The 15,933-nt window shown below is 41.0% G+C and overlaps 1 protein-coding gene across 2 annotated transcripts in view; it reads left to right on the top strand.

Moving 5' to 3' along the window:
* Window positions 1–15,933, top strand: part of RCAN2 (regulator of calcineurin 2) — an 84,964-nt gene that overhangs the window by 10,524 nt on the left and 58,507 nt on the right. The gene's annotated exons all lie outside the window — the stretch shown is intronic.

Here is a 15,933-nt window from a genome sequence, read left to right as displayed (position 1 = left end):
CCACAGATATCTAAGCAATACACTCACTGAAGACAGGTTTTATTTTGAAGGCATTTAACTCCTTTGTATCAGATACGGGGTAAATTCCAGATTGTGCTTGAGTGTGGACTTGCAGCAGCTACTGGCAGCATGTACATCTGTACTGGGGATAAGCTGATTCGTTTTGTTCTGAGTCCTGAGTCAGAAATACCCTTTCACCAGTGCTGTTTGGCTACAATCCCTCTTAGAAGGGATTCTGTCTCCTGTCAAAAGCAATGATGGCACCTGCAGGGAGCCTAAGTTCAGACTTTCTTTTTATGAAGGTGAGGAATTCTGGCAGCTGAAGGCTGTGTCCTTTGCATGGAAAGACACAGGCTTGGGTTTTCTCCTGACTGTCACCCTGAGGTCTCACCATCCTGAACCTGAAGAGTTGTGGACTCTGGAATCTGAAGATGAGTTTGCCATCAGGCTTCAAGGAAGGTGCTCAGGACTGACTGCCCTTAAACACTGAAGAAAAGGGGAATATAGTTTAATGATACCTGTAGCTGATGTTGCTTCAGTAACAGAGCAGCTGGTAAAAAAATATTTCCCTACCTTCCAGGCTGTGTACTTGGAAAGAAATGTGTGCTTGCATCAGGTGAATGCCCCAGATAACTGGGTTGATAATGTGGGCATTTAAGGATTTGTGCAGACTGGTTTAGCAGCTTGCTGCAGCTGAGGGGGGGTGGCTTTGCTTATCTCCACTCCCATCATGGACAGCCTGGACCTTCCTATGGAAAATGAAATTGTACCTTCTTTACAGTGTGCTAGAAAATACAGAGCTTTTCAGTTCCTAAAACCCAGCAAAGGTGTGGATAAGATTATGCAGCAGGATAACCTGTTGCAAAGCTGGGATCACATTCGGTTGTGTCCCTGTCGCTGTCCTGTGCTCTGATCATTTGTTTTGGCATAAAGCTGTTAATGGTAGGGGCAGATTAATTTGGTGTTTTGGAATGTACAGCACTGACTTGGTTGGGTCATGGAAGTGTTATTGTAAAGAAGCTAAAAATAAAATTACTCCTTAACCCTGGGTTTTGTTGCATTCCTCTTGGAAAAACTGATGGGACTATTTATGTGTGAGCAAGATATGGCAAAATTGAGACTGATTTTTGGCTGGTAGTGTGACTGAATGGGAGGTGCTGCTCCTTTTAGCTTTCCTGATAAAGCAACTGTGTTGGTGAGCCAAAGGGCATGACTCTGATAACTCCTGAGGGTGGGTATTCGAGTGTTTCAGCAGTTAATTGCTACCCATAGCCCTTAAACTTTGGGTAGTAACCCTTTTGTTGTGCTTTTGTTATGCACGTATCACTGTTTTGTAAAACCAACCTTTCTGTTCTGTGACTTGAACTTCCTTCGGGCTGGGACTAGTAAACACACTGTCAAAGTGAAGCATCTTTGTCTCTTAGGATGGTTTCTTCAGATGCTGTAGTGCCTCAGGAGATGCTTACACAAAGCTGTCATTATTAGAATATGTTTTCATGGGGGAAGGATGTGTTTCCTCAAGCTTTTTAGAAGCTGCGTGCTCCTTTTTTTCCCATTCTTTGGGCTCAAATTGGAAGGAGCACCGATTAAACTTGATGGTTTTATTTCAGATAAAGAATGATTCATCAGTTTCTGAGCGTTTTAGTTATGGTGAAGCTGCCTAGGCAGTGATAGCCAAAGTCCACCAAGTGCTTTTTCTTGCCAATGTAATTTAAACCAATAGGAGATACTGTTACTATTTCTGCGTGAGAAAATACTGATCAAGTGTGTCCAGTTCTGGAATTTCCAGCATGAGGAAGAAACAGACATATTGGAGGGTGGCCACAGAGATGAAGGAATGGGAGCCTGTCTGCTCTGAAGAAAGGCCAAGGGAGCTGTGCCTGTTGAGCTTGGAGAAGGCTCAGGTGGATCTGAGCAGTGTGTGTGGACACCTGAAGACAGGGTGCAAAGAAGGCTGATCCAGGCTCTTTTCAGTGGTCCAAGTGCCAGGAGCAGAGGCCATGGACATCAGCTGAAACACAGGAGGTTCCCTCTGAACATCAGGAAACACTTTTTTGCTGTGGCAGTGATACCACAGGATGCCCAGGGGGGTGGTGCAGTCTCTCTCTCTCTGTGGAGATATTCCAAAGCTCTCTGGATATGGTCCTGGGTATCTAAGCTCAAGCTGGCCCTGCTTGAGCCAGGGGTGGATTGGAAAAAATGACCTCCAGAAGTCCTTTCCAACATCCTCCAATCTGTGATTCGGTGAACATCTGTTGAAGAGTATCCTAATTCTTCTGATGCAGAGGGCCAGTGTGGGAATGCAAGATTGGGGACTGAAGGTGATTAAAAATGCATTTTCTGAACCACGAGCTTAATGGAGGTGGGGTGGGGCAGGAAGGAGAAAAGTCAAAGTAACAAGCCAATGGAAAAGATAATCCTATTTTAATAGAAGGACTTTACTATGAAAACAATTACTATTTTCATGAGGGATTCTTTCACGTTACAACTATTTACATATATTGGATGATTGCTTGCTCTTACGGCAGAAGCCTCTGTTAGACTTCCTTTGACTTTCTTTTCTTAAGATGTATTATTGAACTTGGATCCTGAAAAATATTTAAGGCTCCCTCAGGTGGGGGTGGGTGCTGGAATATTTGTCCAAGGGTGATGCTTTAAGAGATCTTTGTAGCTTTACTTGTAAAGGCTTTTTTTCCTTTGTACTTGCATTCAGATTTCTCAACAAAGCACATTTTCGTGCTGCTATTTTTATTTTTAAGGTTCAGTGAAAAACACTGGACTGCTCACTGGTTTACTGTGTTGTCTTTAATTTTATATGTTAATTCTGGAACTGAAACTTTCTGCTGATGCTTTGACTGAAGCAGATAATTGAAATGTGTCTGTTCAGTGCTCCTTTTAAACAAAGTGGAGCCAGTGTGTCTGCTGCTACGTGTGAAATGTTTCTTCGGTTCCCTTTTCCTACAGGCTAATTCAAGATGATGCTCTGGGAGGCTCTAGGCAGGCTTTGTGTCTGCGGGGGAAGATCTGTTCCTTTTGACTTGAGTTTTAAGCATCTAGATTGTGAAGTCAGAATCTCTTTGTTCATATTACATCACTGAAGCCTCTAGGTGTTGAGTCATCATTATATTTAGAGGGTGGCACACTTCTTTTTAGTCCAATATTAGTAGTCAATCTTGGACCCAGTGGAAGGTCACCCTAGCAAAGATGAAGTCAGGCTCCAAGGCTGGAAAGGAATGCAGACTTCACTCTGCCTTCCTGGTACACTGGCTGTTCCTTTGTTTTACTTTCAGTTTTTCTACCTTTTAAGGTTGGTGGTGGTTGATATGATAACATTATCAGAAGCTGCCACTTGAAGCAAACTGTGCCTCGTGCTGTGGAATCTCTAACAACTTTGCTTTGTTCTGCTTTATAAATGGGATCAGTGTTACTCCCTGGCATTCTCTGAAAATGGAAGTGTTTCTTTACTATACTCTGTCTATACATCTGATAAAATGAAAATACAGAGAGCTTGCAAACAGAGGCTGTAGGAACAGTGTCCTTCATGAATCAGAGCTGCCCTCTGGGAATCCTATTTTGCACTTTTCCCTGGGTGCTGGCTTGCAGACAGCCAAGCACTGCTTTTTTTGTATGATCATGGAAGCACTAAAATAAAGCTTTGGGAGGCTGTTCTTGCTCTGAGAAATATGCAGTCTAAAGTTCTTTTTCCATTGCATTGTTTCTTTTCTGTAACTAATTTCAAATACTTTTCCTACGAACCATCTCTGAGCAATCCAGTGTTTTGTCTGAAAACACCTGTGACCTTCCCTGCTCTGCATCTCATATTCCATCTGACTGCTGAAGTGGTAAGCCTGACTTTTTCAACCTCATTATACAAATTCTCTCTACAACTGGAAAAAGCTGTTGATATTTGGCCTTAAAATGGCCTTAAACCAAAGGAGGGTAGGCTGACATTAGATACTAAGAAGAAATTCTTCATTGTGAGGGTGGTCAGGCCCTGGCACAGGTTGCCCAGAGAAGCTGTGGCTGCCCCATCCCTGGAAGTGTTCAAGGCCAGGTTGGATGGAGCTTGGAGCAACCAAGTGGTGTAGTGGAAGGTGACACTGCCCATGGCAGAGGTTGGAACTAGATCATCTTTTTAGGTCCTGTCTAACCCAAACTGTTCTGTGATTCTGTATTTGTCATTCATAAACCTCCCTCCCTTTTACCCCATGGTGTAGCTGCTGGACCTTGTTACCCAGCTCTGTGTTGGCGCATGGAATGGGATGTGGTGTTACAGCTCCTCCCTGTAGCTGTTGTTCCTGTGCTTTGCTCACAGGTCAGGTGTTCTGTTGAGGAGCTCAGATAAGAGAAGCAGTAACTTGATGAAGTTGGATGTACTGTAGCATGTGACTGACAGTAAGATCCACAAAGCATCTCAGTGTCTGGAACTCCTTATGTCTCAAGCCACAGCAACAATAAGGAGCTGAGGTTTTACTGGAGAAGGGGCAGTAGGGAAGTTCACCTTCACTGACATTTGGGATCTGTTGAGTATTCATTCTGGTTTGGAGGCAGAAAATGAGTTAATTTTGATTGGTGTATTTTGCATATTCAGAATGTCAATGCATATTTATAAGGAGATTATTTAAGGCTGCTCTTGTGGCTCTTAACAAGACAACTTGAATTTATGTATGTGTATAGGGTCTGATGGTAATTTCCTCTGAGGCGATCTGCAGAATTTCCAAAGGAGCTGTAAAGAGTTGTCAGTCTAGTTTAGGCATTCCTTCCGTCTTCTCTTGGGTTGTTCTGGAGATTATGCTGTTGGCATGCAGGAATTTCCCAGCTCTGAATATTCCTCAATTGAATCAATGTACAATCCTGCTCTGAAAATGTGGTTTGGTGTTTTTGTGGTGGTGCTGAAACCAACTAAACCAACCAAAAAGTTAGTAACAAGTATTTCTGGGTCTGAAAGGCTACCGTCTGTCATGTGGATGCTGTCTAATAATTGTTACAGTACTTGAGGTTATTTTCCCATCCATGGACAGCGTTCTTGGTAGCACAAATGCCCCTGTTTTGATGGGAGAACGTGCCTGGCAAAAGACCAACTGGGTTAAAGGTAGGCCTGTATTCCTTGCAGCTGAAATCTGAAGTAGTGCTTCAAAGCATTTAACTATACTAGTTATTTGTAAATTACAAAAATAAACTGATTAATGTTCTTTCCAGAACACACAAGACAGCAGTTACTGTCTGCTTTTTAAATTTGGAAACGTACTTTTTTCCTTAAGAGCAACTATGGAAAAATTCTTCTAGTGTTGGCTTTCTGTGGCTGTATTCTACTCTGCAGTCTAGAGGGAATGTGTTATCTCAGACCAGGGTGGGTGGGAAATCTTCCCTGGGAAAGGACCATTCAGAGTAAGTATTTCCTTTTTTTTTTTTTTTTTTTTAAATACAGGAATATAAATTTCTTATCAGTTCTACTAAAATACAGACTTTTGAATAATGAGACATTTTAACAAAGGTGTCAGTAAATCCATGCCAAGGTTTATGAGGGCCTTCTATTATGGCATGAGAAAACAGGCTCTGGGAGCCATAGGGAATTGCAGGGGCTTGTGTGTAAGTCAGTAAAAAATCATCCTCTTAATTACTCCTTTCTCCACCACAGTGGACACTGTAGGATAAACTGTGGGTAGGTCTGATTTAGATATCCCTAAACACTGTACAAATTTAGGTTAAGATTCCACTTGGCAGTTGTCTGCCTCCTGTAATAGGTTGAGCTAAATTCCTGGGCTCAAATGCCTTTTGATCTTTGAGGAAGTGGGATCTGGCCTGGAACACTGAGGTTGGTGTGGCTTTCCTCTGAACTCTACCAGGGTTAGCTGGAATAGGGGTTCAGCCGGGACTTCTGACAGAGTTTTGGTAGTCAGTTTTTTTTTCCTTCTGATTATCCTGCTTGAAAATACTGGAGTTTGACTGCATGTACACAGACTATCGAGCCTTTCTTTTCCAGGATGATTGCGGGATATGTTGTTTTCTGGGATGATAAGATTTATTGTAACTGGTGATGCTTGCTATTCTTGACCAGTGTTATTCCTGTTTTAGGGTTTTTTTCCTTTTTTTTCCTGTCTGGCAATCTAAGGCATGGCATGTTTTTGTAAAGCAATAAAAGCTGAGATGATAAAACACCATCTTACACTTGGAATAAACCACAGCCATGAACTCTGCAGGAACTTCCTTGGGTCTAATTGAAGCTGTTGCTGGCACACTGCATATTAAAGGAAGAAGTCAACCCTTCAGGTATCTGCTGACACGAGCAAGAGCTACAGCTCCCAAAGGGAGAAGCTGCCTTTATGTAATTTATAGAAAAGTCTTTGGTTTGTTCCACTAAATAGTTCTTATCAGCAAATATCTGCTAATAATCAAACACAGTTTTGCCCTTCTCTCTCCAGCAAATAGTCACTGTGAAGTCAACAAAAATCCTGTTTTTCTATCTGATAGTAATCAAAAAGTGCAGTAAAGCCATTCTAATGTAGTTAGGGCAGCAGCTGTTCTTTATTTTAATAGCATCAGAGGTCCTAATCCATCCACAAGTTCTGATATCAGTTTTCTGGCCCAAGGAAAAGGCTGCTAAATGAAGGTCAGCCTTCATTAGCAGTCTATAAAGACACTGCGTTTACAGAAGCAACCTTACAGTGTAATCACATTCAAAACAGTAAATTTACAACTCTAATTACCACTTATTTAAGAGAATTTCTCAAATCTTTCATACAAAATATATGGTAAGAACACTCTGCAAGAGTTAAATGTAATTAATAAACTAATGCTTAATAGAGATGTGTAAAAATCATGCTTGAAGAGGAATATTGTCTTAGAAAATGAGGTGTATGGGGAGGTGGTGTGAGAAAGTACGGGGTGGAGAAGGGAGAGATGGCAGCTTTAAGATTGTGGCATTAATTAAGACAAAATCTGCAACAGATTTGACCACAAAGTTGAGAGGTCATAGTTGAATCAAGGTGATACGAATTATCAGTTACTCCTGTGCATTTGAAAACATGTGTTCTTCCATGCCAGATAAATTCCTGATTCTTTTCCATCTGGTGGAAATTTTAGCATTTGCTGCAGTAGTGCCAAGATTACTCCATGGTTTTGTTCTCAGATCCAATCCTGGGGCAACAAGATCTGTTGATAAACTATACCATTCCATCAGGGAGGATTTTGTTCAAGTTCTCCGTTTCTTGTGTAGTGTGTGTGTGCATGTACTTTCTTTAATTATCTTGGTTTGATGTGATTACTTTTAGGTTATTTTCTTCTAATTCGATTGCATTTTCTGGACAGTCTACCCTGCTTAAGTTACATAACTTTTGTACTGGGCTTTGAAACTTAATCCAGAAGCAGAGGCATTGCAGATATGGTAGATGTAATGTATTTGTCTCAGAGGGATAAGAGAAGCCTTCCATGTGATACGGACTAATGAGCTGGAAGTTAAGATGACAGTAAAATGGGAAAAAAATTTACCGTATCTCTGGCAAGAGAGTAATGAAAGTAACTCTTGCACTGCAGCAGGGTGGACTCAAGTCTTTGTGTGTTGTCTTTACCTGGCCTTGTGGTGAGTTAAAAAAGCATAACGACACTGTAAGACTGCAGCATTCAGAATTAGAAATTTTGCATTTCATGTTACTGGAACCAGTACAGGGGAGAAATCTGATGGTTTCATCCCTGTGTTTCCAGCATGTGACTGGCTTATGAGGGAAGAAAAAACTGGGAACTTCAGAAGATGCAGAGGAAGTGAGGTACCAGCCCTGAATGGAGGGGGAAGAAGTCCCCTGTGTTAAGCTCTCAATACAGACTGGTGTGTACCATGGGCTGACTTACAAAAGCCATGATAAAGTCAAGAAACACGTCTCTTCTGTTTTTATTCTTCATGACTCTTTTGGATGCTGATTATTTTTTTTTAAATTTCTTCTTGAAAGCTTTTGGTTGGTTTTTTTTGTTTGGTTTTTTTTTTTTTTTTTGTTAAACAGCTGGAGTTTGTGGTATCCCTGACTGAAAGCACAGTCAGTTCACTGACGCTGAAATAGCAGCAGTCTTGAAGAGAGGGGAATGGATATTTCACATGGCTGAGGTTGTGTTGCATGGAGCCACAGGACCATTTAAATCAGCCTTCTGCCAGTTTGGGGGCTGGAGTTCTTACTTGGCTTTCTTTGATTTCCTGGGACAGGGCCATGTACAGGCTGAGAGCACTGACACAGGCCAGAGGCTGCCTCCTATGTGATATCAAACATTTGTAATATACCTTACCAAGCTGGCACTGCTTGCTTTCACTTTTCTGCTTTTGCAAAGCTTCTCCCAGGAATGCTTCCTTAGCAAGCAGAGACACATTTTGGGATATATAATGTTAGATGCTTAAATGAGTAACTTCTGGACCCATTCAGTTCTTACATATTGGGGATCCTGTTCCTCTAAATAAACGTACAGGGCTGCTTCAAACTGTCTGACTTGAGCAATTTAGTCACAGACACTTCCAAATTCCTTTAAAATCTGCTGCTGTCAACAGGAGCTGTGGAAATTTACCACAGAATGCTGTTATGTTGTCCTTCCTTTCCGCGTCCTTCTGTAAATCCCTTTATCTTTTGCATCTGTAACTACAAATCTTCCTTTGAGGTGTTTCTTTACCGGGTGTCCATTCTACCTGCTGTGTGCTCTGTGATGCAGCTGCTCCTGTGATTGCTCCTGTTTGTCTCACAGTTAAGAGGGAGAAATACTGCACAAGTGGTACAGGAGTCTTTGTTAGGAAGACAATCTGTCTTCCTTTTTTTATATTCCAGTTTCAAATGATTTAAATAAAAAAGCTTCTACCTTTTAATAAGTATTTCCCAAAGAAATTGTTTTATTGTCTTAATCTATCACTCTTTCAGTTCTGAATGGAAGTTTTTCTGACTCGCTGCTGGTTTGTGACCTACATACAGCAGATGCAGTTTGCCCTGTGCATGTATTTAGATTTTGAGAATTTTTTTGGTGGAGCTGTCACTTACTGAAGCAGAGTTCTGATTATCTATTCAGAACCCTGCTGCATCACAGTCTTTCTGTTGATCTAAAATGTATGATGTGATTGACGCCGTGTGGCGACAACAAAAGCAACTGCTTAAAATAGCTGCTCCAAGCTACGTGTCTGTATTCCATGTGTTTAATTCAGGTCTAAGAATTAAATCCTTATCTGATATTTGTCAGTCTTGAAACAGAAGGAGATGGTTGTACACCTTATCAGTATCTTGAGTGAAGATGAGATTTTTCCATGTCTTCCATTCCCAGCACAACCCTGTTATTTTTCCAGCCCATTCTTTCTCTAACTAACAAAAGGCAGGGGTGGGGGGGTGGGGGGGGGGGGGGGGAAGGAAGTGTTGCACAGATCTGCACTTGGTATGAGAATTAGTTTCATGTAAAAACCAACTACTTTCTAGTGGTATAGCTGAAGAGGAGAACGGGTGGTGGAGTTTGAACATGATCAATAACAGGCACTGGATTTTCAGAAGAATCTTTATGAGGTGAAAGTCATGTGAAGACAGTGACTTTTTTAGAATTTTAGGTGGTTTGGGTGCTGCAGGTATGCAGTATACAATTTCTGGATAATCCAATCTCCTTGAAATATTTGGTACCTGCCCTGCTTTTTCTTCTACTTCCACATTAGCAGTTAATGCCCTCCCAACCTTGTTTTGTTATTGAAGGACACTGAACTCTCCTTTATCCACGTTCTTGTAGCATAAGGACTGGTGTTAACCCCAGACCTACAAAACATGAGTTGTGTCAGTATAGTGATCTTGATTTTTAAAAGAATTTTAGTTTCTTGTTAATGCATTCTGTTTTTTTGACCTGAGTTGCCACCTGTAGGTTGATTTTTTTGTTGTTGTTGTTTGTTTTTTGAGGTCATACCTTAGATGTGTGTTTGGCAAGGTGAAAGGGCGTATTTGCAACTGGCATTCTCACATAGAAACATTGCTTCTGAAAACTGGGGTAAAAACACTGATACTATGGAATTTGAGATTAAAATTATGAAAATAAAAATCACTGTTCCACTTCTTCCATGTCTTCCATTCCCAGCACACCTTCTTGCACCTGATGATTGTGCAGCAAGTGATCTTGATAGTGAAAGTAAACTTGATTTATACACACTTAGACTATTTACAAGGTGTAAACGAAAATCCTGGCTGGTACAGAAAGAAATCACAGACTTTCTGTGGATAACCCAGCCCACTGTGTGTGTGCTAAAGGCCGTGTGTGCTCTGGTTCATGGGTGCCATCTGCTGACTCCTCCCTGCACCACACAGCACTTGCTGTTGGAAGAGGGAAAGATAATACATATTAAGGAATGTAGTTTTAAATACCCTGCCACTGGAATATTATATACAAAATACGATTTTTAATCCTTGCTGGTTTTGTGGCGTTAGAACAACAGTGTTTACCCTAAATATGTTTCAATTTCATTTCAGCCCTGCAAAATAGAGGAATTATTATTACTCTCAGATTTTCTTTTGCAGTGTTTTTGCTTATGGTGGACCTAGATCTTGACTTCTGCAGCACCTGAACTCAGCTTCTAGCATTTTATCTTCAACATTTCTGAAGTTTTTCCTCATTCCATGTGTTTATTCCATCAGTGGTATCCTCTGTATAGCTAGGAAGATGGGCTGAAATAATTTCTTTGTTGTGCTTGCCTGCAAACCTGGTAAAATAGGTTCTGTTGTCCCTTGTAACCATACCAGCAGCACTACCAGGTAAAGTGATATAAATAGGTGACTACACCTGATTGAGTAGCAAAGCTGAGAGAAGGGGCAAACTGGAGGAGAACAGTTTAGTTTTAGACCCTAGAGTAGTTTAGAGCCCGCTGATTAAATTGGTTTTAAAAGCAACTTCTGTTTTGTCTTGCTTGTCATAGTTTTCATTAAAACCTAAAATCAGTTTATTGCTTTGAGTCACTCAGCTGAACGTTGGTGAGTATCTACTGAGTAGGAATTCAATCCTAATAAATATGACATATGTAATGCTATCGTCATGGGCTGCTGTAAATCAAATCTTTTTCTGCCAAGGGCTCCATCACTATAATGTGAGATTCCAGCTAATCCTCTGTCATGGAGCAGCTTTGCTCTCCATGCTACAGAGAGGAAGCACAACCAAATGATTATTGGTCTAGTTAGGACTTGGGACCCAAATTGTGTACAGGTTTATCTTTCTCTCCTGACCAGGATGCTATTACTCTTCCACCTACTGTAGCTGGATGTTGTTGGGATAAATGGAATCACAAAGTCATTAAGGTTGGGAAGGACCTCTGAGATCATGGAGTCCAACCATTAACCCAGCACTGCCAAGGGCACCACTAATCCATGTCCCCAGGTGCCACATGCACCCACCTTTTGAGCACTTCTGGGGAGGGTGATTGCACCAATTCCCTGGGCGGCCTGTTCCAATGCCTGGCAACCCTTCCAGTGAAGAAATTTTTCCTAATATCCAATCTAAACCTTCTCTGGAGCAAGGCCATTTGCACTTATCCTTTCGCTTTTTATCTGGGAGAAGAGACCAAGCCCCACCAGAATACAGCCTCCTTTCAGGCACTTTTACACAACAAATGTATCCCAGGAATGATTTAAGGCACTTAAGTCTGGCTGTTACGGGGAGCCCCTCATAATTTTTTTTTTTTTCCTTTTTGGTAAAGGAAAGGAGTGGGAGTACTGTTGCATTAAGATTATTAAAATCTGGTCCATGTTTATGCATAGTTATTGTTTTATTTGGCAAAGCCCTACTGAAGTATATAGGATTATTTGAAAGCAAGGTAATGCATAAGATGGATAAAGTTTCATCCTGGTTTAGATGAATGGCATCAGCTAAAATATGTAGTAGTAAATTATTTAAATACATTTACACTGTTTTTTGAGAAAAATGAGAAGATTGAGTACTTGTGCTTTTCATAGCACAGCATTGCTAAGGAGACTACTTTTGGTAAAAATAACTTGATAAAAAGCTCTACTTTTAACTTTGAATCTTCTAATTTAAGAATAAATCACTTGTGCCTTCTCCCCTTGACTGCTAAGGGGTGGGGAGAAATCTTTGGTATTCTTATCTTTATGGGGGAGGTGGAATGTCTTCGATATGCCCAGAAATACTTAGCAGAGCTAATTGGTGTCTAATGGGTACAGTCACTATCTAATGTGAAAAGGTAGTTAATGAACGGACTGGAGAGAATGCTTCCTGAAATATTTGAATGCATCAGTAGTTTTAAATGCATAAAACGTAAGGAAAAAAAAGTGTAATTTTCAAGTCTTGCAAATAGAAGGACTGATCTCTTTGATGGGATTATTGATTATCTTAACTGTGTTAGGACTGTGATGCTTGTTAGTACAGCACCTAATACAACGTCCTAGACTCCAGAGGAATGAATAAACACAACCAAAATGAATAATGTAACACTAGTGATGCCAGGAACAGTTGTTTTAGGTAGATATGACTCATGTCCCTTTAATACCTTAAGTAATTTTGGTGATATCGTGTCATATTTATGCAACTTGGACTTTTCAGTGAATCCTAAGCCAGAACATTTAATTATGAACTTCCTTCTCTAAGGTAATAACTAAAAATGGTTTTGCTGTGTGTAGAAAAAAATTAGCATAATATATTTGCATGAACTGAGTGTGATGATTACTTTTTTCTGTATTCTTAGTATGTAAGAGCAGATAATAAACCTTCCTACAGTTGATTGTTTCTGCAGTTTGGTTTTTGTGTCGCATGTGCATATTCACGCAATGTGTGTGCAACCTTCAGGAAAATAATTCTAATATGGAAGCTCACTGTGATTTTCTTGGACTAGTAGAACAGTCAGGTAATTTTAAGAATGGCAGTTTAGGCAACTCAGACTGGGCACAAGAAATTTTTTAGGTAGAGAGACAACTCATCCCTGCAAGAGTTACTGTTTTATTTGCAAAGCAGTTTGCTCTAACTGGAATATCTTACTTCTGCTAGCAATGGTGGAAAAGCCTATAGGCCCACTAGCTAAAACGTGGTTTCGTATGCTCAGAAGCCGTTGTGATGAGTTATATTGTAATTGAAAATTTGGGTAAACGTAGTGAGATATTTAAAATGTATCTTACAGTGATATTTAAGTGGCAGTCAAGGAGGAGTCGACAGAGATTTGTCAGACAAAAGACAGAATCTTCTTTAAGCTCTTGGCAATACAAAGTACATTGTATTATTTGACTTTGAATTTGACTTCTCTCTACTTCAGGGTTTTTTGTGTGTACAAGTAAGCAGACTGTCCTGCTTTTCCTCATGTGCATTATTATTAAAAACCTCTAATGAGAAGGTCTGAAACCAACACATTCCTTTTTGAGTCTGAGAGTGGTAACAAGTGCCCTTTTGCCTGGGTAGGATGGGAATTGTTTTATTTGGTTCATCCATGTGTTAGACTAAGGCATGCTTTGTCTTCGCCAGGGGTGTTTGTTCCCCAAATTACTATTGCTGTCCTGAGCAATTAAGTTCCTGCATTGTATCTTTACAGGATCACACAGACATGGGTTGGAAGGGATCTCTGGAGGCCATCTGGTTCAGCCTCTGCCTTCAAGTTTAGGACTGTTGCCAACACTAGTTGAGGTCAACTCTGACTTTTTTCATCAGCTCTTGAAAACCTCCATGTAACTCCCAGCCTCTCTGGGCAGATGACACCTGTATTACCCTTCAAGTGAATTTTTTCTTTTTTCTTTTTTTTTTTTTAATTGAAACAGAAGTCTTTGCTCCTTCTTTACTATTTTACTTTCATTTGCACTTTCGGCACATTTGCAATTTGCTGTGTTGCCCAGAGTGCTTAGGAAGATACTGAGCAGTTTGTGCCCTGATACTGACCCTTGTGATATTCATCTTGTTGTTTTTTGTCAAGTGGATGTTAAGCACTTGATAATTAGTGTTCCAGCCTGTCAGTTCAGCAAGTTCTCAACCCATTTTAACAGTCTGATCGTGCAGCCCATACTTCCTCAACTCACAAACGAGATCGTCAGGTCAGGATTTAGATAAGTCGGTCTTAGTGAAAGCTCTTTAAAGTGCTTATGAAACAGGTGATATTTGCATTATATTTGAATGCTTAGTATTAGTGTATTATTTCTCATGCCTGTGGTTTTGTTTTTTTAACGTCTAAGAGTGATTTTAAGAGCTCAGTTTTCCTTCTGTGAGCTACTGGACCCTGAAGCCTCAGCTGCTGAACAGCCAAAGAAATGTTGTTTGTTCCTTGGAAGCAGCTGAGCCCTGGGAAAAGCAGGCTTCCAGAGCAGGACATAGCAGGGGAGGAGAAAGGTAAAGAGGAAGAAACCTGCAGTGCAGCAGAGTTTTGGTAAGACAGGAGCACAAGCTGCAGAGACACTGGAAAGGGACTTCCCAGGGAACCAGAGAACACACTGAGTTTCCTGCAGTGCAGAAAGCCACTTTATTGCTGGATGGAAAGCCCCCCGCAGAGTAGTCCTTCTATCTCTGAGGATGCAGCAGAAAGGGGTATATTTGCTTCCAGCTGTGTTTCATTTCTATTTTCTCACCGTGGGGCTTCTGTATTTTAAAATGCTCAGATTCCAGTCTTCAGTCACAGATAACTGCATCGTGTGCTACGTCAGCAGGCGTAGAGCCAGCAGGCTGAAGGAGGTGATTTATTTTATTTACTGGTGAAGCAATATCTGGGATAGCGTGTCCTGTTTTGGGCTTCTGCACACAAAAAAAAGATGTAGACAAGCTGGAGAGGGGCTCCAAGATGGAAAGGGAGAGCATGTAATGAGGAGAGCCTGTGTGTGGGATTTGGTTTGTTCAGCCTAAGGAGAAGAATAAGACTCTGGAGGGACTTAATTGTCCTCTGCCACCAAGTGAGTGCAGAGAAGAGACAGACAGACTTTTCTTGCAGGTGCACCACAGAAGGCAGCAAATAAACCCAGTCAGAATTTGCCACCTCAAAACTTAAAAGGAAAAAGCAGTTTTCACAATGGGTAATCACTGAATCTGCTAAGAAGATTGAGGAAGCTGCTAAGAAGGCTGAGGAAGCTCTATCCTTGGAAGATTTTTTGGAAGTTGACTGAACAGGGCCCTGAGCAATCTGATTTGACCTTGAAGCTCTCTGTGCCTTGGGTAGGAGGTTGCACCAGATGACCTCCAGAGGTCCCTTCCAATGTCGATTATTCTGCTGACCTGTAAAACATAGGTTTACCTGGCACTTTATTGGAGTATCCTGGAAAGTAATGTGGGTTTAGGTATGTGGCTGTTCTTTTGTGCTTTGACTTTTGAAGGTCATTCAGCAAAATCAGTCATTTCTTTGTGCTGTGTTTCTCTTAGGGCTTTGTAAAGCATTTAATCTTTCCCTGTGAAGATTGACATCTGCTGAAGAAAACTGATTCACTGTGTTTGGTGCCAGCCTTTTTCTTGTCTAATTGGCAAATGTAGTTTCCTTGTGTATAACCTGCCATAGATGGAGTGTGGGTGGTTGCAGGCCTCTTAGAATTGTGCTTTTATTTGGACTTATTCCTGGCCCTTCTGTGCATTGTTGTTACTACAGATCAGAAGTTCTCATCTTAGTGTTCCTTCCTGCTTAACTAGAAAGAAATGGAAAATAGATCAGAATTCTGACACCAACCTAATCTTTTTTGCATTGATTAAATTTAATTTTTTTCCACATAGTGGCCAAGTACCTGGTGCTGAAATTCTTAGTTTCTGACAACCTCTGCTAAAGGAAGCTGTCTCTCGACTGAATCTGGCCAGAGTGGGTCTGTTGTATTTGTGTGTGGATGTGGTATTTCAGACTACTTTTGAACCTAGTTTGTGTTGTCTGGACTGAGCATGCCTGGAATGCCTCTTCCACTTCAATTTTGTCCCAAGAAACCCAATTTGCACACTCAGCCTGAGCACTGGTGTAGAACAAAGTGTGATAGGTGAGGGTTGTCAGGAGGTTTGCTTCAA

This window comes from Corvus hawaiiensis, chromosome 3, assembly GCF_020740725.1.
Source record: "Corvus hawaiiensis isolate bCorHaw1 chromosome 3, bCorHaw1.pri.cur, whole genome shotgun sequence".
Classification (NCBI taxonomy): Eukaryota; Metazoa; Chordata; class Aves; order Passeriformes; family Corvidae; genus Corvus; species Corvus hawaiiensis.
The sequence above is the reverse complement of the archived record's forward strand: the minus strand, read 5'-3'. Positions and strand labels throughout refer to the sequence as shown.